Source organism: Mytilus galloprovincialis, chromosome 10, assembly GCF_965363235.1.
Source record: "Mytilus galloprovincialis chromosome 10, xbMytGall1.hap1.1, whole genome shotgun sequence".
Taxonomy (NCBI): domain Eukaryota; kingdom Metazoa; phylum Mollusca; class Bivalvia; order Mytilida; family Mytilidae; genus Mytilus; species Mytilus galloprovincialis.
In genome coordinates this window covers 71,199,771-71,219,125 of record NC_134847.1, presented here as the reverse complement: position 1 = coordinate 71,219,125, position 19,355 = coordinate 71,199,771, and the positions used below count along the sequence as shown (strand labels likewise).

Here is a 19,355-nt window from a genome sequence, read left to right as displayed (position 1 = left end):
TAAAATGTGAGCGACTACATATAAAATTTTGTAAACTGGTTTTAGGTGTTCATAAAAAATCCATGAATTTTGGAATTTTATCCGAGCTAGGACGATTCCCACTATATTATGATGTGATTAAATCCATGTTAAATTACTGGTATCGCTTGGAAAATCTTGATTCCCAATTTTCTCTTCTTAAAGATGCTTATGTAACATCACAGAATCTTTCTCACTCAAAAAAACCATCTTGGTATGGCTCTATGAAGTCAATTCTTGAAATGATCCCAGACATCAATCATCTATCTTCACCATTACCAAAAATTAATAGCTTCAAAGCTAATATAAAAAAAATATTAAAATCATATTTTATAGACTTGTGGAACACTGATTTGGTAAAGCATTCAGATGGTAAACTTAGAACTTATGTTACATTTAAATCAGTTTTTGGAAGAGAAAAATATCTTTCCATTATTGGGAATTTTGAACAGAGACGAAGCTTAACAAAGCTCAGAATTTCATCACACCACTTAAGAATTGAGTCTGGAAGGTATCAGGGTACTCTCCTAAATGACAGAACTTGTACTCGTTGTAACTCCGGAGATGTGGAGGATGAATATCATTTTTTATTCCAATGTGTTAAATTTAATGATGACCGCAATCATCTATTTCAAGAGATAACTAAAAGTTGCCCCAACTTTTTAACTCTTAACGCAAGAGATAAACTGATATGGCTTATGAACACAGAAGATAAGTCTATTCTCACTGCTGCATGTAAATTTATTTCGAAAAATTGTTAATTATGTGGCTTTCTTGTCTGCTTCAGACACGAGGAGGACTGTGTAAATACCACAGCTCCTTGAGTACCGCCCCTTGGTGTCTGTTGCAGTAGGGAAACCTACACTATTCTCAATACCTGTTTACTGCAGTATATGTTATTTGCTGTGAATAAACATAAACTTTTTTCATTTGTGTTTGTTTTTCTGCATCAGATACGAGGAGGATTGTTAGAGCTTTTAAGATCACAATCCTAGAGCATCGTCCCTTGGTGTCTGTTGCAGCTAAACAATCATTTTTTTTTTTTTTTTTTTATATTTTAAATTTATACAATGTCATTTTCAGCAAAAAAATATTATAAAATCAAGTGAGAAAAAAAAGTAAATAAATAAATGGGGTTTGCCACATCTCTGGAGTAGCAACTCTCAGATACTTTTTTATTTAACAAATAATACCTGTATGACTATTTCAATAGTTTATTTTACAATGTTATATGTAAAATACTGTATGTTGTATCAATCATATATGTTATGTGTATATGCCCCCCTGGGGACCTAATTTGGAAAATAAAATTTATCTTATCTTATCTTATCTTATCTTATATAGAAAAGCATCGATCATAAGTTTTGATTTTCTTTTAATTTCGATGCAAACGGGTCAAATAAAACAATAGAATCGTCTTAGGTAGACTTGTAAAATAAATCTGGTCTTTTATAACAACTATTATGTGGTATAACAAAAAGTTTTGAGAGAAACTGTTAATTATAAATGTGCAAAATTTGAGAGAGTTCTCTATGTAGCCTGCGTAGCTCAGTCGGTAGAGCATCAGACTTTTAATCTGAGGGTCTAGGGTTCGAGTCCCTACGTGGGCGGCTGTATTTTTTGCAAACTTTATTGTTTTAGTACTCTGTGTTCTTGTTATGGATAGATTCGAAAACAAGTTTTATTTGCAAAACATGAAAAACGTCAAAGAAAACGACAGCATGATCTCCGCCGCCTCTTTCCGTGACGAAATTTTGGTTAATCATGTTAATATAATATGTGGACTGATATATCATCAATATGAGGATTGATTTTCGAACGTTCGAATAGGTATGCATGATTCGTTATCTGGTTTGTTTAAACTTTTGTTGATTATATTAATGAGTAGCACATATATCTTATAGTTGCATAAATGAGTATTTTGAGGATTCAAACGTTTACACATTGAGCATGTTGAGGGATTTCACCAACTTTAATGACATACGTATGAAATTTTTCATACTGAATTAGTTGATTTTTCTGGATAGAGTTTTTCAATCAACTTTATTTTGACTTTATTATCGTTTGTCATCATTTTCTGACAGTCACCTCAAAAAAGATTTTCGTCAATGAGAAAAAATTATTAGCAGAGCGTGGTTTCGATCCACGGACCTCTGGGTTATGGGCCCAGCACGCTTCCACTGCGCCACTCTGCTCATGAGATACAGTTATGACTTTTAACTATATAGAGTGCAACCAATCACAAGCATTGCATCAGAAAACGATATCCCCGCTAAAAACCAAAATCTTCAAGACTTTTTTTTTCACGAATGTTAAGTACTTGATCTGCAAATTTTAACCAAGAGAAGTTTGATTTAGTGTTCTTTGTTTCCGGCTAGGCAAACTTACGTACGTTTCCCAGAATAATAATAGCAATTAAGGGATTTCCTTGTGTACATATAGTGAAAACTTAGTATAAGTGATAAGAAGTCTATAGCATAAAGCAAGTGGAGAGCAGAACAGTTCTAATTAAGTTGCTCTGTCTTAAAATTTCTATATAAATTTGGATTGACTCTGTTAACGAAGTTGTACCGTACATTATTTATATGCTAAATGAAAGGTATAAACTATATTGTTTTCCAGTCAATATCGTCAGCCTGCGTAGCTCAGTCGGTAGAGCATCAGACTTTTAATCTGAGGGTCTAGGGTTCGAGTCCCTACGTGGGCGATTGTAATTTTTGCTCCTTTGAGGTGGATTGATCATTTCTGCTCTAGACATCATTTGTTTATACATGTTATATGTGTGGTTCCTATACCTAAGTTTGAACGACTCTAAAATGTCGTCTGATTGCAATTTTAGTAGCAGCTGACGATGGACACAGCTGCATGGTATTTATATAGAAAAGCATCGATCATAAGTTTTGATTTTCTTTTAATTTCGATGCAAACGGGTCAAATAAAACAATAGAATCGTCTTAGGTAGACTTGTAAAATAAATCTGGTCTTTTATAACAACTATTATGTGGTATAACAAAAAGTTTTGAGAGAAACTGTTAATTATAAATGTGCAAAATTTGAGAGAGTTCTTTATGTAGCCTGCGTAGCTCAGTCGGTAGAGCATCAGACTTTTAATCTGAGGGTCTAGGGTTCGAGTCCCTACGTGGGCGGCTGTATTTTTTGCAAACTTTATTGTTTTAGTACTCTGTGTTCTTGTTATGGATAGATTCGAAAACAAGTTTTATTTGCAAAACATGAAAAACGTCAAAGAAAACGACAGCATGATCTCCGCCGCCTCTTTCCGTGACGAAATTTTGGTTAATCATGTTAATATAATATGTGGACTGATATATCATCAATATGAGGATTGATTTTCGAACGTTCGAATAGGTATGCATGATTCGTTATCTGGTTTGTTTAAACTTTTGTTGATTAATGAGTAGCACATATATCTTATAGTTGCATAAATGAGTATTTTGAGGATTCAAACGTTTACACATTGAGCATGTTGAGGGATTTCACCAACTTTAATGACATACGTATGAAATTTTTCATACTGAATTAGTTGATTTTTCTGGATAGAGTTTTTCAATCAACTTTATTTTGACTTTATTATCGTTTGTCATCATTTTCTGACAGTCACCTCAAAAAAGATTTTCGTCAATGAGAAAAAATTATTAGCAGAGCGTGGTTTCGATCCACGGACCTCTGGGTTATGGGCCCAGCACGCTTCCACTGCGCCACTCTGCTCATGAGATACAGTTATGACTTTTAACTATATAGAGTGCAACCAATCACAAGCATTGCATCAGAAAACGATATCCCCGCTAAAAACCAAAATCTTCAAGACTTTTTTTTTCACGAATGTTAAGTACTTGATCTGCAAATTTTAACCAAGAGAAGTTTGATTTAGTGTTCTTTGTTTCCGGCTAGGCAAACTTACGTACGTTTCCCAGAATAATAATAGCAATTAAGGGATTTCCTTGTGTACATATAGTGAAAACTTAGTATAAGTGATAAGAAGTCTATAGCATAAAGCAAGTGGAGAGCAGAACAGTTCTAATTAAGTTGCTCTGTCTTAAAATTTCTATATAAATTTGGATTGACTCTGTTAACGAAGTTGTACCGTACATTATTTATATGCTAAATGAAAGGTATAAACTATATTGTTTTCCAGTCAATATCGTCAGCCTGCGTAGCTCAGTCGGTAGAGCATCAGACTTTTAATCTGAGGGTCTAGGGTTCGAGTCCCTACGTGGGCGATTGTAATTTTTGCTCCTTTGAGGTGGATTGATCATTTCTGCTCTAGACATCATTTGTTTATACATGTTATATGTGTGGTTCCTATACCTAAGTTTGAACGACTCTAAAATGTCGTCTGATTGCAATTTTAGTAGCAGCTGACGATGGACACAGCTGCATGGTATTTATATAGAAAAGCATCGATCATAAGTTTTGATTTTCTTTTAATTTCGATGCAAACGGGTCAAATAAAACAATAGAATCGTCTTAGGTAGACTTGTAAAATAAATCTGGTCTTTTATAACAACTATTATGTGGTATAACAAAAAGTTTTGAGAGAAACTGTTAATTATAAATGTGCAAAATTTGAGAGAGTTCTCTATGTAGCCTGCGTAGCTCAGTCGGTAGAGCATCAGACTTTTAATCTGAGGGTCTAGGGTTCGAGTCCCTACGTGGGCGGCTGTATTTTTTGCAAACTTTATTGTTTTAGTACTCTGTGTTCTTGTTATGGATAGATTCGAAAACAAGTTTTATTTGCAAAACATGAAAAACGTCAAAGAAAACGACAGCATGATCTCCGCCGCCTCTTTCCGTGACGAAATTTTGGTTAATCATGTTAATATAATATGTGGACTGATATATCATCAATATGAGGATTGATTTTCGAACGTTCGAATAGGTATGCATGATTCGTTATCTGGTTTGTTTAAACTTTTGTTGATTAATGAGTAGCACATATATCTTATAGTTGCATAAATGAGTATTTTGAGGATTCAAACGTTTACACATTGAGCATGTTGAGGGATTTCACCAACTTTAATGACATACGTATGAAATTTTTCATACTGAATTAGTTGATTTTTCTGGATAGAGTTTTTCAATCAACTTTATTTTGACTTTATTATCGTTTGTCATCATTTTCTGACAGTCACCTCAAAAAAGATTTTCGTCAATGAGAAAAAATTATTAGCAGAGCGTGGTTTCGATCCACGGACCTCTGGGTTATGGGCCCAGCACGCTTCCACTGCGCCACTCTGCTCATGAGATACAGTTATGACTTTTAACTATATAGAGTGCAACCAATCACAAGCATTGCATCAGAAAACGATATCCCCGCTAAAAACCAAAATCTTCAAGACTTTTTTTTTCACGAATGTTAAGTACTTGATCTGCAAATTTTAACCAAGAGAAGTTTGATTTAGTGTTCTTTGTTTCCGGCTAGGCAAACTTACGTACGTTTCCCAGAATAATAATAGCAATTAAGGGATTTCCTTGTGTACATATAGTGAAAACTTAGTATAAGTGATAAGAAGTCTATAGCATAAAGCAAGTGGAGAGCAGAACAGTTCTAATTAAGTTGCTCTGTCTTAAAATTTCTATATAAATTTGGATTGACTCTGTTAACGAAGTTGTACCGTACATTATTTATATGCTAAATGAAAGGTATAAACTATATTGTTTTCCAGTCAATATCGTCAGCCTGCGTAGCTCAGTCGGTAGAGCATCAGACTTTTAATCTGAGGGTCTAGGGTTCGAGTCCCTACGTGGGCGATTGTAATTTTTGCTCCTTTGAGGTGGATTGATCATTTCTGCTCTAGACATCATTTGTTTATACATGTTATATGTGTGGTTCCTATACCTAAGTTTGAACGACTCTAAAATGTCGTCTGATTGCAATTTTAGTAGCAGCTGACGATGGACACAGCTGCATGGTATTTATATAGAAAAGCATCGATCATAAGTTTTGATTTTCTTTTAATTTCGATGCAAACGGGTCAAATAAAACAATAGAATCGTCTTAGGTAGACTTGTAAAATAAATCTGGTCTTTTATAACAACTATTATGTGGTATAACAAAAAGTTTTGAGAGAAACTGTTAATTATAAATGTGCAAAATTTGAGAGAGTTCTCTATGTAGCCTGCGTAGCTCAGTCGGTAGAGCATCAGACTTTTAATCTGAGGGTCTAGGGTTCGAGTCCCTACGTGGGCGGCTGTATTTTTTGCAAACTTTATTGTTTTAGTACTCTGTGTTCTTGTTATGGATAGATTCGAAAACAAGTTTTATTTGCAAAACATGAAAAACGTCAAAGAAAACGACAGCATGATCTCCGCCGCCTCTTTCCGTGACGAAATTTTGGTTAATCATGTTAATATAATATGTGGACTGATATATCATCAATATGAGGATTGATTTTCGAACGTTCGAATAGGTATGCATGATTCGTTATCTGGTTTGTTTAAACTTTTGTTGATTAATGAGTAGCACATATATCTTATAGTTGCATAAATGAGTATTTTGAGGATTCAAACGTTTACACATTGAGCATGTTGAGGGATTTCACCAACTTTAATGACATACGTATGAAATTTTTCATACTGAATTAGTTGATTTTTCTGGATAGAGTTTTTCAATCAACTTTATTTTGACTTTATTATCGTTTGTCATCATTTTCTGACAGTCACCTCAAAAAAGATTTTCGTCAATGAGAAAAAATTATTAGCAGAGCGTGGTTTCGATCCACGGACCTCTGGGTTATGGGCCCAGCACGCTTCCACTGCGCCACTCTGCTCATGAGATACAGTTATGACTTTTAACTATATAGAGTGCAACCAATCACAAGCATTGCATCAGAAAACGATATCCCCGCTAAAAACCAAAATCTTCAAGACTTTTTTTTTCACGAATGTTAAGTACTTGATCTGCAAATTTTAACCAAGAGAAGTTTGATTTAGTGTTCTTTGTTTCCGGCTAGGCAAACTTACGTACGTTTCCCAGAATAATAATAGCAATTAAGGGATTTCCTTGTGTACATATAGTGAAAACTTAGTATAAGTGATAAGAAGTCTATAGCATAAAGCAAGTGGAGAGCAGAACAGTTCTAATTAAGTTGCTCTGTCTTAAAATTTCTATATAAATTTGGATTGACTCTGTTAACGAAGTTGTACCGTACATTATTTATATGCTAAATGAAAGGTATAAACTATATTGTTTTCCAGTCAATATCGTCAGCCTGCGTAGCTCAGTCGGTAGAGCATCAGACTTTTAATCTGAGGGTCTAGGGTTCGAGTCCCTACGTGGGCGATTGTAATTTTTGCTCCTTTGAGGTGGATTGATCATTTCTGCTCTAGACATCATTTGTTTATACATGTTATATGTGTGGTTCCTATACCTAAGTTTGAACGACTCTAAAATGTCGTCTGATTGCAATTTTAGTAGCAGCTGACGATGGACACAGCTGCATGGTATTTATATAGAAAAGCATCGATCATAAGTTTTGATTTTCTTTTAATTTCGATGCAAACGGGTCAAATAAAACAATAGAATCGTCTTAGGTAGACTTGTAAAATAAATCTGGTCTTTTATAACAACTATTATGTGGTATAACAAAAAGTTTTGAGAGAAACTGTTAATTATAAATGTGCAAAATTTGAGAGAGTTCTCTATGTAGCCTGCGTAGCTCAGTCGGTAGAGCATCAGACTTTTAATCTGAGGGTCTAGGGTTCGAGTCCCTACGTGGGCGGCTGTATTTTTTGCAAACTTTATTGTTTTAGTACTCTGTGTTCTTGTTATGGATAGATTCGAAAACAAGTTTTATTTGCAAAACATGAAAAACGTCAAAGAAAACGACAGCATGATCTCCGCCGCCTCTTTCCGTGACGAAATTTTGGTTAATCATGTTAATATAATATGTGGACTGATATATCATCAATATGAGGATTGATTTTCGAACGTTCGAATAGGTATGCATGATTCGTTATCTGGTTTGTTTAAACTTTTGTTGATTAATGAGTAGCACATATATCTTATAGTTGCATAAATGAGTATTTTGAGGATTCAAACGTTTACACATTGAGCATGTTGAGGGATTTCACCAACTTTAATGACATACGTATGAAATTTTTCATACTGAATTAGTTGATTTTTCTGGATAGAGTTTTTCAATCAACTTTATTTTGACTTTATTATCGTTTGTCATCATTTTCTGACAGTCACCTCAAAAAAGATTTTCGTCAATGAGAAAAAATTATTAGCAGAGCGTGGTTTCGATCCACGGACCTCTGGGTTATGGGCCCAGCACGCTTCCACTGCGCCACTCTGCTCATGAGATACAGTTATGACTTTTAACTATATAGAGTGCAACCAATCACAAGCATTGCATCAGAAAACGATATCCCCGCTAAAAACCAAAATCTTCAAGACTTTTTTTTTCACGAATGTTAAGTACTTGATCTGCAAATTTTAACCAAGAGAAGTTTGATTTAGTGTTCTTTGTTTCCGGCTAGGCAAACTTACGTACGTTTCCCAGAATAATAATAGCAATTAAGGGATTTCCTTGTGTACATATAGTGAAAACTTAGTATAAGTGATAAGAAGTCTATAGCATAAAGCAAGTGGAGAGCAGAACAGTTCTAATTAAGTTGCTCTGTCTTAAAATTTCTATATAAATTTGGATTGACTCTGTTAACGAAGTTGTACCGTACATTATTTATATGCTAAATGAAAGGTATAAACTATATTGTTTTCCAGTCAATATCGTCAGCCTGCGTAGCTCAGTCGGTAGAGCATCAGACTTTTAATCTGAGGGTCTAGGGTTCGAGTCCCTACGTGGGCGATTGTAATTTTTGCTCCTTTGAGGTGGATTGATCATTTCTGCTCTAGACATCATTTGTTTATACATGTTATATGTGTGGTTCCTATACCTAAGTTTGAACGACTCTAAAATGTCGTCTGATTGCAATTTTAGTAGCAGCTGACGATGGACACAGCTGCATGGTATTTATATAGAAAAGCATCGATCATAAGTTTTGATTTTCTTTTAATTTCGATGCAAACGGGTCAAATAAAACAATAGAATCGTCTTAGGTAGACTTGTAAAATAAATCTGGTCTTTTATAACAACTATTATGTGGTATAACAAAAAGTTTTGAGAGAAACTGTTAATTATAAATGTGCAAAATTTGAGAGAGTTCTCTATGTAGCCTGCGTAGCTCAGTCGGTAGAGCATCAGACTTTTAATCTGAGGGTCTAGGGTTCGAGTCCCTACGTGGGCGGCTGTATTTTTTGCAAACTTTATTGTTTTAGTACTCTGTGTTCTTGTTATGGATAGATTCGAAAACAAGTTTTATTTGCAAAACATGAAAAACGTCAAAGAAAACGACAGCATGATCTCCGCCGCCTCTTTCCGTGACGAAATTTTGGTTAATCATGTTAATATAATATGTGGACTGATATATCATCAATATGAGGATTGATTTTCGAACGTTCGAATAGGTATGCATGATTCGTTATCTGGTTTGTTTAAACTTTTGTTGATTAATGAGTAGCACATATATCTTATAGTTGCATAAATGAGTATTTTGAGGATTCAAACGTTTACACATTGAGCATGTTGAGGGATTTCACCAACTTTAATGACATACGTATGAAATTTTTCATACTGAATTAGTTGATTTTTCTGGATAGAGTTTTTCAATCAACTTTATTTTGACTTTATTATCGTTTGTCATCATTTTCTGACAGTCACCTCAAAAAAGATTTTCGTCAATGAGAAAAAATTATTAGCAGAGCGTGGTTTCGATCCACGGACCTCTGGGTTATGGGCCCAGCACGCTTCCACTGCGCCACTCTGCTCATGAGATACAGTTATGACTTTTAACTATATAGAGTGCAACCAATCACAAGCATTGCATCAGAAAACGATATCCCCGCTAAAAACCAAAATCTTCAAGACTTTTTTTTTCACGAATGTTAAGTACTTGATCTGCAAATTTTAACCAAGAGAAGTTTGATTTAGTGTTCTTTGTTTCCGGCTAGGCAAACTTACGTACGTTTCCCAGAATAATAATAGCAATTAAGGGATTTCCTTGTGTACATATAGTGAAAACTTAGTATAAGTGATAAGAAGTCTATAGCATAAAGCAAGTGGAGAGCAGAACAGTTCTAATTAAGTTGCTCTGTCTTAAAATTTCTATATAAATTTGGATTGACTCTGTTAACGAAGTTGTACCGTACATTATTTATATGCTAAATGAAAGGTATAAACTATATTGTTTTCCAGTCAATATCGTCAGCCTGCGTAGCTCAGTCGGTAGAGCATCAGACTTTTAATCTGAGGGTCTAGGGTTCGAGTCCCTACGTGGGCGATTGTAATTTTTGCTCCTTTGAGGTGGATTGATCATTTCTGCTCTAGACATCATTTGTTTATACATGTTATATGTGTGGTTCCTATACCTAAGTTTGAACGACTCTAAAATGTCGTCTGATTGCAATTTTAGTAGCAGCTGACGATGGACACAGCTGCATGGTATTTATATAGAAAAGCATCGATCATAAGTTTTGATTTTCTTTTAATTTCGATGCAAACGGGTCAAATAAAACAATAGAATCGTCTTAGGTAGACTTGTAAAATAAATCTGGTCTTTTATAACAACTATTATGTGGTATAACAAAAAGTTTTGAGAGAAACTGTTAATTATAAATGTGCAAAATTTGAGAGAGTTCTCTATGTAGCCTGCGTAGCTCAGTCGGTAGAGCATCAGACTTTTAATCTGAGGGTCTAGGGTTCGAGTCCCTACGTGGGCGGCTGTATTTTTTGCAAACTTTATTGTTTTAGTACTCTGTGTTCTTGTTATGGATAGATTCGAAAACAAGTTTTATTTGCAAAACATGAAAAACGTCAAAGAAAACGACAGCATGATCTCCGCCGCCTCTTTCCGTGACGAAATTTTGGTTAATCATGTTAATATAATATGTGGACTGATATATCATCAATATGAGGATTGATTTTCGAACGTTCGAATAGGTATGCATGATTCGTTATCTGGTTTGTTTAAACTTTTGTTGATTAATGAGTAGCACATATATCTTATAGTTGCATAAATGAGTATTTTGAGGATTCAAACGTTTACACATTGAGCATGTTGAGGGATTTCACCAACTTTAATGACATACGTATGAAATTTTTCATACTGAATTAGTTGATTTTTCTGGATAGAGTTTTTCAATCAACTTTATTTTGACTTTATTATCGTTTGTCATCATTTTCTGACAGTCACCTCAAAAAAGATTTTCGTCAATGAGAAAAAATTATTAGCAGAGCGTGGTTTCGATCCACGGACCTCTGGGTTATGGGCCCAGCACGCTTCCACTGCGCCACTCTGCTCATGAGATACAGTTATGACTTTTAACTATATAGAGTGCAACCAATCACAAGCATTGCATCAGAAAACGATATCCCCGCTAAAAACCAAAATCTTCAAGACTTTTTTTTTCACGAATGTTAAGTACTTGATCTGCAAATTTTAACCAAGAGAAGTTTGATTTAGTGTTCTTTGTTTCCGGCTAGGCAAACTTACGTACGTTTCCCAGAATAATAATAGCAATTAAGGGATTTCCTTGTGTACATATAGTGAAAACTTAGTATAAGTGATAAGAAGTCTATAGCATAAAGCAAGTGGAGAGCAGAACAGTTCTAATTAAGTTGCTCTGTCTTAAAATTTCTATATAAATTTGGATTGACTCTGTTAACGAAGTTGTACCGTACATTATTTATATGCTAAATGAAAGGTATAAACTATATTGTTTTCCAGTCAATATCGTCAGCCTGCGTAGCTCAGTCGGTAGAGCATCAGACTTTTAATCTGAGGGTCTAGGGTTCGAGTCCCTACGTGGGCGATTGTAATTTTTGCTCCTTTGAGGTGGATTGATCATTTCTGCTCTAGACATCATTTGTTTATACATGTTATATGTGTGGTTCCTATACCTAAGTTTGAACGACTCTAAAATGTCGTCTGATTGCAATTTTAGTAGCAGCTGACGATGGACACAGCTGCATGGTATTTATATAGAAAAGCATCGATCATAAGTTTTGATTTTCTTTTAATTTCGATGCAAACGGGTCAAATAAAACAATAGAATCGTCTTAGGTAGACTTGTAAAATAAATCTGGTCTTTTATAACAACTATTATGTGGTATAACAAAAAGTTTTGAGAGAAACTGTTAATTATAAATGTGCAAAATTTGAGAGAGTTCTTTATGTAGCCTGCGTAGCTCAGTCGGTAGAGCATCAGACTTTTAATCTGAGGGTCTAGGGTTCGAGTCCCTACGTGGGCGGCTGTATTTTTTGCAAACTTTATTGTTTTAGTACTCTGTGTTCTTGTTATGGATAGATTCGAAAACAAGTTTTATTTGCAAAACATGAAAAACGTCAAAGAAAACGACAGCATGATCTCCGCCGCCTCTTTCCGTGACGAAATTTTGGTTAATCATGTTAATATAATATGTGGACTGATATATCATCAATATGAGGATTGATTTTCGAACGTTCGAATAGGTATGCATGATTCGTTATCTGGTTTGTTTAAACTTTTGTTGATTAATGAGTAGCACATATATCTTATAGTTGCATAAATGAGTATTTTGAGGATTCAAACGTTTACACATTGAGCATGTTGAGGGATTTCACCAACTTTAATGACATACGTATGAAATTTTTCATACTGAATTAGTTGATTTTTCTGGATAGAGTTTTTCAATCAACTTTATTTTGACTTTATTATCGTTTGTCATCATTTTCTGACAGTCACCTCAAAAAAGATTTTCGTCAATGAGAAAAAATTATTAGCAGAGCGTGGTTTCGATCCACGGACCTCTGGGTTATGGGCCCAGCACGCTTCCACTGCGCCACTCTGCTCATGAGATACAGTTATGACTTTTAACTATATAGAGTGCAACCAATCACAAGCATTGCATCAGAAAACGATATCCCCGCTAAAAACCAAAATCTTCAAGACTTTTTTTTTCACGAATGTTAAGTACTTGATCTGCAAATTTTAACCAAGAGAAGTTTGATTTAGTGTTCTTTGTTTCCGGCTAGGCAAACTTACGTACGTTTCCCAGAATAATAATAGCAATTAAGGGATTTCCTTGTGTACATATAGTGAAAACTTAGTATAAGTGATAAGAAGTCTATAGCATAAAGCAAGTGGAGAGCAGAACAGTTCTAATTAAGTTGCTCTGTCTTAAAATTTCTATATAAATTTGGATTGACTCTGTTAACGAAGTTGTACCGTACATTATTTATATGCTAAATGAAAGGTATAAACTATATTGTTTTCCAGTCAATATCGTCAGCCTGCGTAGCTCAGTCGGTAGAGCATCAGACTTTTAATCTGAGGGTCTAGGGTTCGAGTCCCTACGTGGGCGATTGTAATTTTTGCTCCTTTGAGGTGGATTGATCATTTCTGCTCTAGACATCATTTGTTTATACATGTTATATGTGTGGTTCCTATACCTAAGTTTGAACGACTCTAAAATGTCGTCTGATTGCAATTTTAGTAGCAGCTGACGATGGACACAGCTGCATGGTATTTATATAGAAAAGCATCGATCATAAGTTTTGATTTTCTTTTAATTTCGATGCAAACGGGTCAAATAAAACAATAGAATCGTCTTAGGTAGACTTGTAAAATAAATCTGGTCTTTTATAACAACTATTATGTGGTATAACAAAAAGTTTTGAGAGAAACTGTTAATTATAAATGTGCAAAATTTGAGAGAGTTCTCTATGTAGCCTGCGTAGCTCAGTCGGTAGAGCATCAGACTTTTAATCTGAGGGTCTAGGGTTCGAGTCCCTACGTGGGCGGCTGTATTTTTTGCAAACTTTATTGTTTTAGTACTCTGTGTTCTTGTTATGGATAGATTCGAAAACAAGTTTTATTTGCAAAACATGAAAAACGTCAAAGAAAACGACAGCATGATCTCCGCCGCCTCTTTCCGTGACGAAATTTTGGTTAATCATGTTAATATAATATGTGGACTGATATATCATCAATATGAGGATTGATTTTCGAACGTTCGAATAGGTATGCATGATTCGTTATCTGGTTTGTTTAAACTTTTGTTGATTAATGAGTAGCACATATATCTTATAGTTGCATAAATGAGTATTTTGAGGATTCAAACGTTTACACATTGAGCATGTTGAGGGATTTCACCAACTTTAATGACATACGTATGAAATTTTTCATACTGAATTAGTTGATTTTTCTGGATAGAGTTTTTCAATCAACTTTATTTTGACTTTATTATCGTTTGTCATCATTTTCTGACAGTCACCTCAAAAAAGATTTTCGTCAATGAGAAAAAATTATTAGCAGAGCGTGGTTTCGATCCACGGACCTCTGGGTTATGGGCCCAGCACGCTTCCACTGCGCCACTCTGCTCATGAGATACAGTTATGACTTTTAACTATATAGAGTGCAACCAATCACAAGCATTGCATCAGAAAACGATATCCCCGCTAAAAACCAAAATCTTCAAGACTTTTTTTTTCACGAATGTTAAGTACTTGATCTGCAAATTTTAACCAAGAGAAGTTTGATTTAGTGTTCTTTGTTTCCGGCTAGGCAAACTTACGTACGTTTCCCAGAATAATAATAGCAATTAAGGGATTTCCTTGTGTACATATAGTGAAAACTTAGTATAAGTGATAAGAAGTCTATAGCATAAAGCAAGTGGAGAGCAGAACAGTTCTAATTAAGTTGCTCTGTCTTAAAATTTCTATATAAATTTGGATTGACTCTGTTAACGAAGTTGTACCGTACATTATTTATATGCTAAATGAAAGGTATAAACTATATTGTTTTCCAGTCAATATCGTCAGCCTGCGTAGCTCAGTCGGTAGAGCATCAGACTTTTAATCTGAGGGTCTAGGGTTCGAGTCCCTACGTGGGCGATTGTAATTTTTGCTCCTTTGAGGTGGATTGATCATTTCTGCTCTAGACATCATTTGTTTATACATGTTATATGTGTGGTTCCTATACCTAAGTTTGAACGACTCTAAAATGTCGTCTGATTGCAATTTTAGTAGCAGCTGACGATGGACACAGCTGCATGGTATTTATATAGAAAAGCATCGATCATAAGTTTTGATTTTCTTTTAATTTCGATGCAAACGGGTCAAATAAAACAATAGAATCGTCTTAGGTAGACTTGTAAAATAAATCTGGTCTTTTATAACAACTATTATGTGGTATAACAAAAAGTTTTGAGAGAAACTGTTAATTATAAATGTGCAAAATTTGAGAGAGTTCTCTATGTAGCCTGCGTAGCTCAGTCGGTAGAGCATCAGACTTTTAATCTGAGGGTCTAGGGTTCGAGTCCCTACGTGGGCGGCTGTATTTTTTGCAAACTTTATTGTTTTAGTACTCTGTGTTCTTGTTATGGATAGATTCGAAAACAAGTTTTATTTGCAAAACATGAAAAACGTCAAAGAAAACGACAGCATGATCTCCGCCGCCTCTTTCCGTGACGAAATTTTGGTTAATCATGTTAATATAATATGTGGACTGATATATCATCAATATGAGGATTGATTTTCGAACGTTCGAATAGGTATGCATGATTCGTTATCTGGTTTGTTTAAACTTTTGTTGATTAATGAGTAGCACATATATCTTATAGTTGCATAAATGAGTATTTTGAGGATTCAAACGTTTACACATTGAGCATGTTGAGGGATTTCACCAACTTTAATGACATACGTATGAAATTTTTCATACTGAATTAGTTGATTTTTCTGGATAGAGTTTTTCAATCAACTTTATTTTGACTTTATTATCGTTTGTCATCATTTTCTGACAGTCACCTCAAAAAAGATTTTCGTCAATGAGAAAAAATTATTAGCAGAGCGTGGTTTCGATCCACGGACCTCTGGGTTATGGGCCCAGCACGCTTCCACTGCGCCACTCTGCTCATGAGATACAGTTATGACTTTTAACTATATAGAGTGCAACCAATCACAAGCATTGCATCAGAAAACGATATCCCCGCTAAAAACCAAAATCTTCAAGACTTTTTTTTTCACGAATGTTAAGTACTTGATCTGCAAATTTTAACCAAGAGAAGTTTGATTTAGTGTTCTTTGTTTCCGGCTAGGCAAACTTACGTACGTTTCCCAGAATAATAATAGCAATTAAGGGATTTCCTTGTGTACATATAGTGAAAACTTAGTATAAGTGATAAGAAGTCTATAGCATAAAGCAAGTGGAGAGCAGAACAGTTCTAATTAAGTTGCTCTGTCTTAAAATTTCTATATAAATTTGGATTGACTCTGTTAACGAAGTTGTACCGTACATTATTTATATGCTAAATGAAAGGTATAAACTATATTGTTTTCCAGTCAATATCGTCAGCCTGCGTAGCTCAGTCGGTAGAGCATCAGACTTTTAATCTGAGGGTCTAGGGTTCGAGTCCCTACGTGGGCGATTGTAATTTTTGCTCCTTTGAGGTGGATTGATCATTTCTGCTCTAGACATCATTTGTTTATACATGTTATATGTGTGGTTCCTATACCTAAGTTTGAACGACTCTAAAATGTCGTCTGATTGCAATTTTAGTAGCAGCTGACGATGGACACAGCTGCATGGTATTTATATAGAAAAGCATCGATCATAAGTTTTGATTTTCTTTTAATTTCGATGCAAACGGGTCAAATAAAACAATAGAATCGTCTTAGGTAGACTTGTAAAATAAATCTGGTCTTTTATAACAACTATTATGTGGTATAACAAAAAGTTTTGAGAGAAACTGTTAATTATAAATGTGCAAAATTTGAGAGAGTTCTCTATGTAGCCTGCGTAGCTCAGTCGGTAGAGCATCAGACTTTTAATCTGAGGGTCTAGGGTTCGAGTCCCTACGTGGGCGGCTGTATTTTTTGCAAACTTTATTGTTTTAGTACTCTGTGTTCTTGTTATGGATAGATTCGAAAACAAGTTTTATTTGCAAAACATGAAAAACGTCAAAGAAAACGACAGCATGATCTCCGCCGCCTCTTTCCGTGACGAAATTTTGGTTAATCATGTTAATATAATATGTGGACTGATATATCATCAATATGAGGATTGATTTTCGAACGTTCGAATAGGTATGCATGATTCGTTATCTGGTTTGTTTAAACTTTTGTTGATTAATGAGTAGCACATATATCTTATAGTTGCATAAATGAGTATTTTGAGGATTCAAACGTTTACACATTGAGCATGTTGAGGGATTTCACCAACTTTAATGACATACGTATGAAATTTTTCATACTGAATTAGTTGATTTTTCTGGATAGAGTTTTTCAATCAACTTTATTTTGACTTTATTATCGTTTGTCATCATTTTCTGACAGTCACCTCAAAAAAGATTTTCGTCAATGAGAAAAAATTATTAGCAGAGCGTGGTTTCGATCCACGGACCTCTGGGTTATGGGCCCAGCACGCTTCCACTGCGCCACTCTGCTCATGAGATACAGTTATGACTTTTAACTATATAGAGTGCAACCAATCACAAGCATTGCATCAGAAAACGATATCCCCGCTAAAAACCAAAATCTTCAAGACTTTTTTTTTCACGAATGTTAAGTACTTGATCTGCAAATTTTAACCAAGAGAAGTTTGATTTAGTGTTCTTTGTTTCCGGCTAGGCAAACTTACGTACGTTTCCCAGAATAATAATAGCAATTAAGGGATTTCCTTGTGTACATATAGTGAAAACTTAGTATAAGTGATAAGAAGTCTATAGCATAAAGCAAGTGGAGAGCAGAACAGTTCTAATTAAGTTGCTCTGTCTTAAAATTTCTATATAAATTTGGATTGACTCTGTTAACGAAGTTGTACCGTACATTATTTATATGCTAAATGAAAGGTATAAACTATATTGTTTTCCAGTCAATATCGTCAGCCTGCGTAGCTCAGTCGGTAGAGCATCAGACTTTTAATCTGAGGGTCTAGGGTTCGAGTCCCTACGTGGGCGATTGTAATTTTTGCTCCTTTGAGGTGGATTGATCATTTCTGCTCTAGACATCATTTGTTTATACATGTTATATGTGTGGTTCCTATACCTAAGTTTGAACGACTCTAAAATGTCGTCTGATTGCAATTTTAGTAGCAGCTGACGATGGACACAGCTGCATGGTATTTATATAGAAAAGCATCGATCATAAGTTTTGATTTTCTTTTAATTTCGATGCAAACGGGTCAAATAAAACAATAGAATCGTCTTAGGTAGACTTGTAAAATAAATCTGGTCTTTTATAACAACTATTATGTGGTATAACAAAAAGTTTTGAGAGAAACTGTTAATTATAAATGTGCAAAATTTGAGAGAGTTCTCTATGTAGCCTGCGTAGCTCAGTCGGTAGAGCATCAGACTTTTAATCTGAGGGTCTAGGGTTCGAGTCCCTACGTGGGCGGCTGTATTTTTTGCAAACTTTATTGTTTTAGTACTCTGTGTTCTTGTTATGGATAGATTCGAAAACAAGTTTTATTTGCAAAACATGAAAAACGTCAAAGAAAACGACAGCATGATCTCCGCCGCCTCTTTCCGTGACGAAATTTTGGTTAATCATGTTAATATAATATGTGGACTGATATATCATCAATATGAGGATTGATTTTCGAACGTTCGAATAGGTATGCATGATTCGTTATCTGGTTTGTTTAAACTTTTGTTGATTAATGAGTAGCACATATATCTTATAGTTGCATAAATGAGTATTTTGAGGATTCAAACGTTTACACATTGAGCATGTTGAGGGATTTCACCAACTTTAATGACATACGTATGAAATTTTTCATACTGAATTAGTTGATTTTTCTGGATAGAGTTTTTCAATCAACTTTATTTTGACTTTATTATCGTTTGTCATCATTTTCTGACAGTCACCTCAAAAAAGATTTTCGTCAATGAGAAAAAATTATTAGCAGAGCGTGGTTTCGATCCACGGACCTCTGGGTTATGGGCCCAGCACGCTTCCACTGCGCCACTCTGCTCATGAGATACAGTTATGACTTTTAACTATATAGAGTGCAACCAATCACAAGCATTGCATCAGAAAACGATATCCCCGCTAAAAACCAAAATCTTCAAGACTTTTTTTTTCACGAATGTTAAGTACTTGATCTGCAAATTTTAACCAAGAGAAGTTTGATTTAGTGTTCTTTGTTTCCGGCTAGGCAAACTTACGTACGTTTCCCAGAATAATAATAGCAATTAAGGGATTTCCTTGTGTACATATAGTGAAAACTTAGTATAAGTGATAAGAAGTCTATAGCATAAAGCAAGTGGAGAGCA

General features: G+C 34.8%; 35 non-coding genes across 35 annotated transcripts; 23 read left to right on the top strand and 12 right to left on the bottom strand.

Moving 5' to 3' along the window:
* The first annotated feature begins 1,555 nt into the window (after positions 1-1,555).
* Trnak-uuu (transfer RNA lysine (anticodon UUU)) lies at positions 1,556-1,628 on the top strand. Its single transcript has one exon. It is a non-coding gene; the product is annotated as a tRNA-Lys (tRNA).
* Positions 1,629-2,141: 513 nt separating this feature from the next.
* On the bottom strand, positions 2,142-2,213 carry Trnam-cau (transfer RNA methionine (anticodon CAU)). The gene has a single exon. It is a non-coding gene; the product is annotated as a tRNA-Met (tRNA).
* Positions 2,214-2,652: 439 nt separating this feature from the next.
* Trnak-uuu (transfer RNA lysine (anticodon UUU)) lies at positions 2,653-2,725 on the top strand. Its single transcript has one exon. It is a non-coding gene; the product is annotated as a tRNA-Lys (tRNA).
* Positions 2,726-3,091: 366 nt separating this feature from the next.
* On the top strand, positions 3,092-3,164 carry Trnak-uuu (transfer RNA lysine (anticodon UUU)). The gene has a single exon. It is a non-coding gene; the product is annotated as a tRNA-Lys (tRNA).
* A 508-nt stretch (positions 3,165-3,672) lies between these two features.
* Trnam-cau (transfer RNA methionine (anticodon CAU)) lies at positions 3,673-3,744 on the bottom strand. The gene has a single exon. It is a non-coding gene; the product is annotated as a tRNA-Met (tRNA).
* Positions 3,745-4,183: 439 nt separating this feature from the next.
* Trnak-uuu (transfer RNA lysine (anticodon UUU)) lies at positions 4,184-4,256 on the top strand. Its single transcript has one exon. It is a non-coding gene; the product is annotated as a tRNA-Lys (tRNA).
* A 366-nt stretch (positions 4,257-4,622) lies between these two features.
* On the top strand, positions 4,623-4,695 carry Trnak-uuu (transfer RNA lysine (anticodon UUU)). Its single transcript has one exon. It is a non-coding gene; the product is annotated as a tRNA-Lys (tRNA).
* Positions 4,696-5,203: 508 nt separating this feature from the next.
* On the bottom strand, positions 5,204-5,275 carry Trnam-cau (transfer RNA methionine (anticodon CAU)). The gene has a single exon. It is a non-coding gene; the product is annotated as a tRNA-Met (tRNA).
* Positions 5,276-5,714: 439 nt separating this feature from the next.
* Trnak-uuu (transfer RNA lysine (anticodon UUU)) lies at positions 5,715-5,787 on the top strand. The gene has a single exon. It is a non-coding gene; the product is annotated as a tRNA-Lys (tRNA).
* Positions 5,788-6,153: 366 nt separating this feature from the next.
* Positions 6,154-6,226, top strand: Trnak-uuu (transfer RNA lysine (anticodon UUU)). Its single transcript has one exon. It is a non-coding gene; the product is annotated as a tRNA-Lys (tRNA).
* Positions 6,227-6,734: 508 nt separating this feature from the next.
* Positions 6,735-6,806, bottom strand: Trnam-cau (transfer RNA methionine (anticodon CAU)). Its single transcript has one exon. It is a non-coding gene; the product is annotated as a tRNA-Met (tRNA).
* Positions 6,807-7,245: 439 nt separating this feature from the next.
* On the top strand, positions 7,246-7,318 carry Trnak-uuu (transfer RNA lysine (anticodon UUU)). Its single transcript has one exon. It is a non-coding gene; the product is annotated as a tRNA-Lys (tRNA).
* A 366-nt stretch (positions 7,319-7,684) lies between these two features.
* Trnak-uuu (transfer RNA lysine (anticodon UUU)) lies at positions 7,685-7,757 on the top strand. Its single transcript has one exon. It is a non-coding gene; the product is annotated as a tRNA-Lys (tRNA).
* Positions 7,758-8,265: 508 nt separating this feature from the next.
* Positions 8,266-8,337, bottom strand: Trnam-cau (transfer RNA methionine (anticodon CAU)). Its single transcript has one exon. It is a non-coding gene; the product is annotated as a tRNA-Met (tRNA).
* Positions 8,338-8,776: 439 nt separating this feature from the next.
* On the top strand, positions 8,777-8,849 carry Trnak-uuu (transfer RNA lysine (anticodon UUU)). Its single transcript has one exon. It is a non-coding gene; the product is annotated as a tRNA-Lys (tRNA).
* A 366-nt stretch (positions 8,850-9,215) lies between these two features.
* Positions 9,216-9,288, top strand: Trnak-uuu (transfer RNA lysine (anticodon UUU)). Its single transcript has one exon. It is a non-coding gene; the product is annotated as a tRNA-Lys (tRNA).
* A 508-nt stretch (positions 9,289-9,796) lies between these two features.
* On the bottom strand, positions 9,797-9,868 carry Trnam-cau (transfer RNA methionine (anticodon CAU)). Its single transcript has one exon. It is a non-coding gene; the product is annotated as a tRNA-Met (tRNA).
* A 439-nt stretch (positions 9,869-10,307) lies between these two features.
* On the top strand, positions 10,308-10,380 carry Trnak-uuu (transfer RNA lysine (anticodon UUU)). Its single transcript has one exon. It is a non-coding gene; the product is annotated as a tRNA-Lys (tRNA).
* A 366-nt stretch (positions 10,381-10,746) lies between these two features.
* On the top strand, positions 10,747-10,819 carry Trnak-uuu (transfer RNA lysine (anticodon UUU)). The gene has a single exon. It is a non-coding gene; the product is annotated as a tRNA-Lys (tRNA).
* Positions 10,820-11,327: 508 nt separating this feature from the next.
* On the bottom strand, positions 11,328-11,399 carry Trnam-cau (transfer RNA methionine (anticodon CAU)). Its single transcript has one exon. It is a non-coding gene; the product is annotated as a tRNA-Met (tRNA).
* A 439-nt stretch (positions 11,400-11,838) lies between these two features.
* On the top strand, positions 11,839-11,911 carry Trnak-uuu (transfer RNA lysine (anticodon UUU)). Its single transcript has one exon. It is a non-coding gene; the product is annotated as a tRNA-Lys (tRNA).
* A 366-nt stretch (positions 11,912-12,277) lies between these two features.
* Trnak-uuu (transfer RNA lysine (anticodon UUU)) lies at positions 12,278-12,350 on the top strand. Its single transcript has one exon. It is a non-coding gene; the product is annotated as a tRNA-Lys (tRNA).
* A 508-nt stretch (positions 12,351-12,858) lies between these two features.
* Trnam-cau (transfer RNA methionine (anticodon CAU)) lies at positions 12,859-12,930 on the bottom strand. The gene has a single exon. It is a non-coding gene; the product is annotated as a tRNA-Met (tRNA).
* A 439-nt stretch (positions 12,931-13,369) lies between these two features.
* On the top strand, positions 13,370-13,442 carry Trnak-uuu (transfer RNA lysine (anticodon UUU)). The gene has a single exon. It is a non-coding gene; the product is annotated as a tRNA-Lys (tRNA).
* Positions 13,443-13,808: 366 nt separating this feature from the next.
* Positions 13,809-13,881, top strand: Trnak-uuu (transfer RNA lysine (anticodon UUU)). The gene has a single exon. It is a non-coding gene; the product is annotated as a tRNA-Lys (tRNA).
* A 508-nt stretch (positions 13,882-14,389) lies between these two features.
* Positions 14,390-14,461, bottom strand: Trnam-cau (transfer RNA methionine (anticodon CAU)). Its single transcript has one exon. It is a non-coding gene; the product is annotated as a tRNA-Met (tRNA).
* A 439-nt stretch (positions 14,462-14,900) lies between these two features.
* On the top strand, positions 14,901-14,973 carry Trnak-uuu (transfer RNA lysine (anticodon UUU)). Its single transcript has one exon. It is a non-coding gene; the product is annotated as a tRNA-Lys (tRNA).
* Positions 14,974-15,339: 366 nt separating this feature from the next.
* Positions 15,340-15,412, top strand: Trnak-uuu (transfer RNA lysine (anticodon UUU)). The gene has a single exon. It is a non-coding gene; the product is annotated as a tRNA-Lys (tRNA).
* Positions 15,413-15,920: 508 nt separating this feature from the next.
* On the bottom strand, positions 15,921-15,992 carry Trnam-cau (transfer RNA methionine (anticodon CAU)). The gene has a single exon. It is a non-coding gene; the product is annotated as a tRNA-Met (tRNA).
* Positions 15,993-16,431: 439 nt separating this feature from the next.
* On the top strand, positions 16,432-16,504 carry Trnak-uuu (transfer RNA lysine (anticodon UUU)). Its single transcript has one exon. It is a non-coding gene; the product is annotated as a tRNA-Lys (tRNA).
* Positions 16,505-16,870: 366 nt separating this feature from the next.
* On the top strand, positions 16,871-16,943 carry Trnak-uuu (transfer RNA lysine (anticodon UUU)). Its single transcript has one exon. It is a non-coding gene; the product is annotated as a tRNA-Lys (tRNA).
* A 508-nt stretch (positions 16,944-17,451) lies between these two features.
* Positions 17,452-17,523, bottom strand: Trnam-cau (transfer RNA methionine (anticodon CAU)). Its single transcript has one exon. It is a non-coding gene; the product is annotated as a tRNA-Met (tRNA).
* A 439-nt stretch (positions 17,524-17,962) lies between these two features.
* Trnak-uuu (transfer RNA lysine (anticodon UUU)) lies at positions 17,963-18,035 on the top strand. Its single transcript has one exon. It is a non-coding gene; the product is annotated as a tRNA-Lys (tRNA).
* Positions 18,036-18,401: 366 nt separating this feature from the next.
* On the top strand, positions 18,402-18,474 carry Trnak-uuu (transfer RNA lysine (anticodon UUU)). Its single transcript has one exon. It is a non-coding gene; the product is annotated as a tRNA-Lys (tRNA).
* A 508-nt stretch (positions 18,475-18,982) lies between these two features.
* Positions 18,983-19,054, bottom strand: Trnam-cau (transfer RNA methionine (anticodon CAU)). Its single transcript has one exon. It is a non-coding gene; the product is annotated as a tRNA-Met (tRNA).
* Between the last annotated feature and the right edge of the window lie 301 nt (positions 19,055-19,355).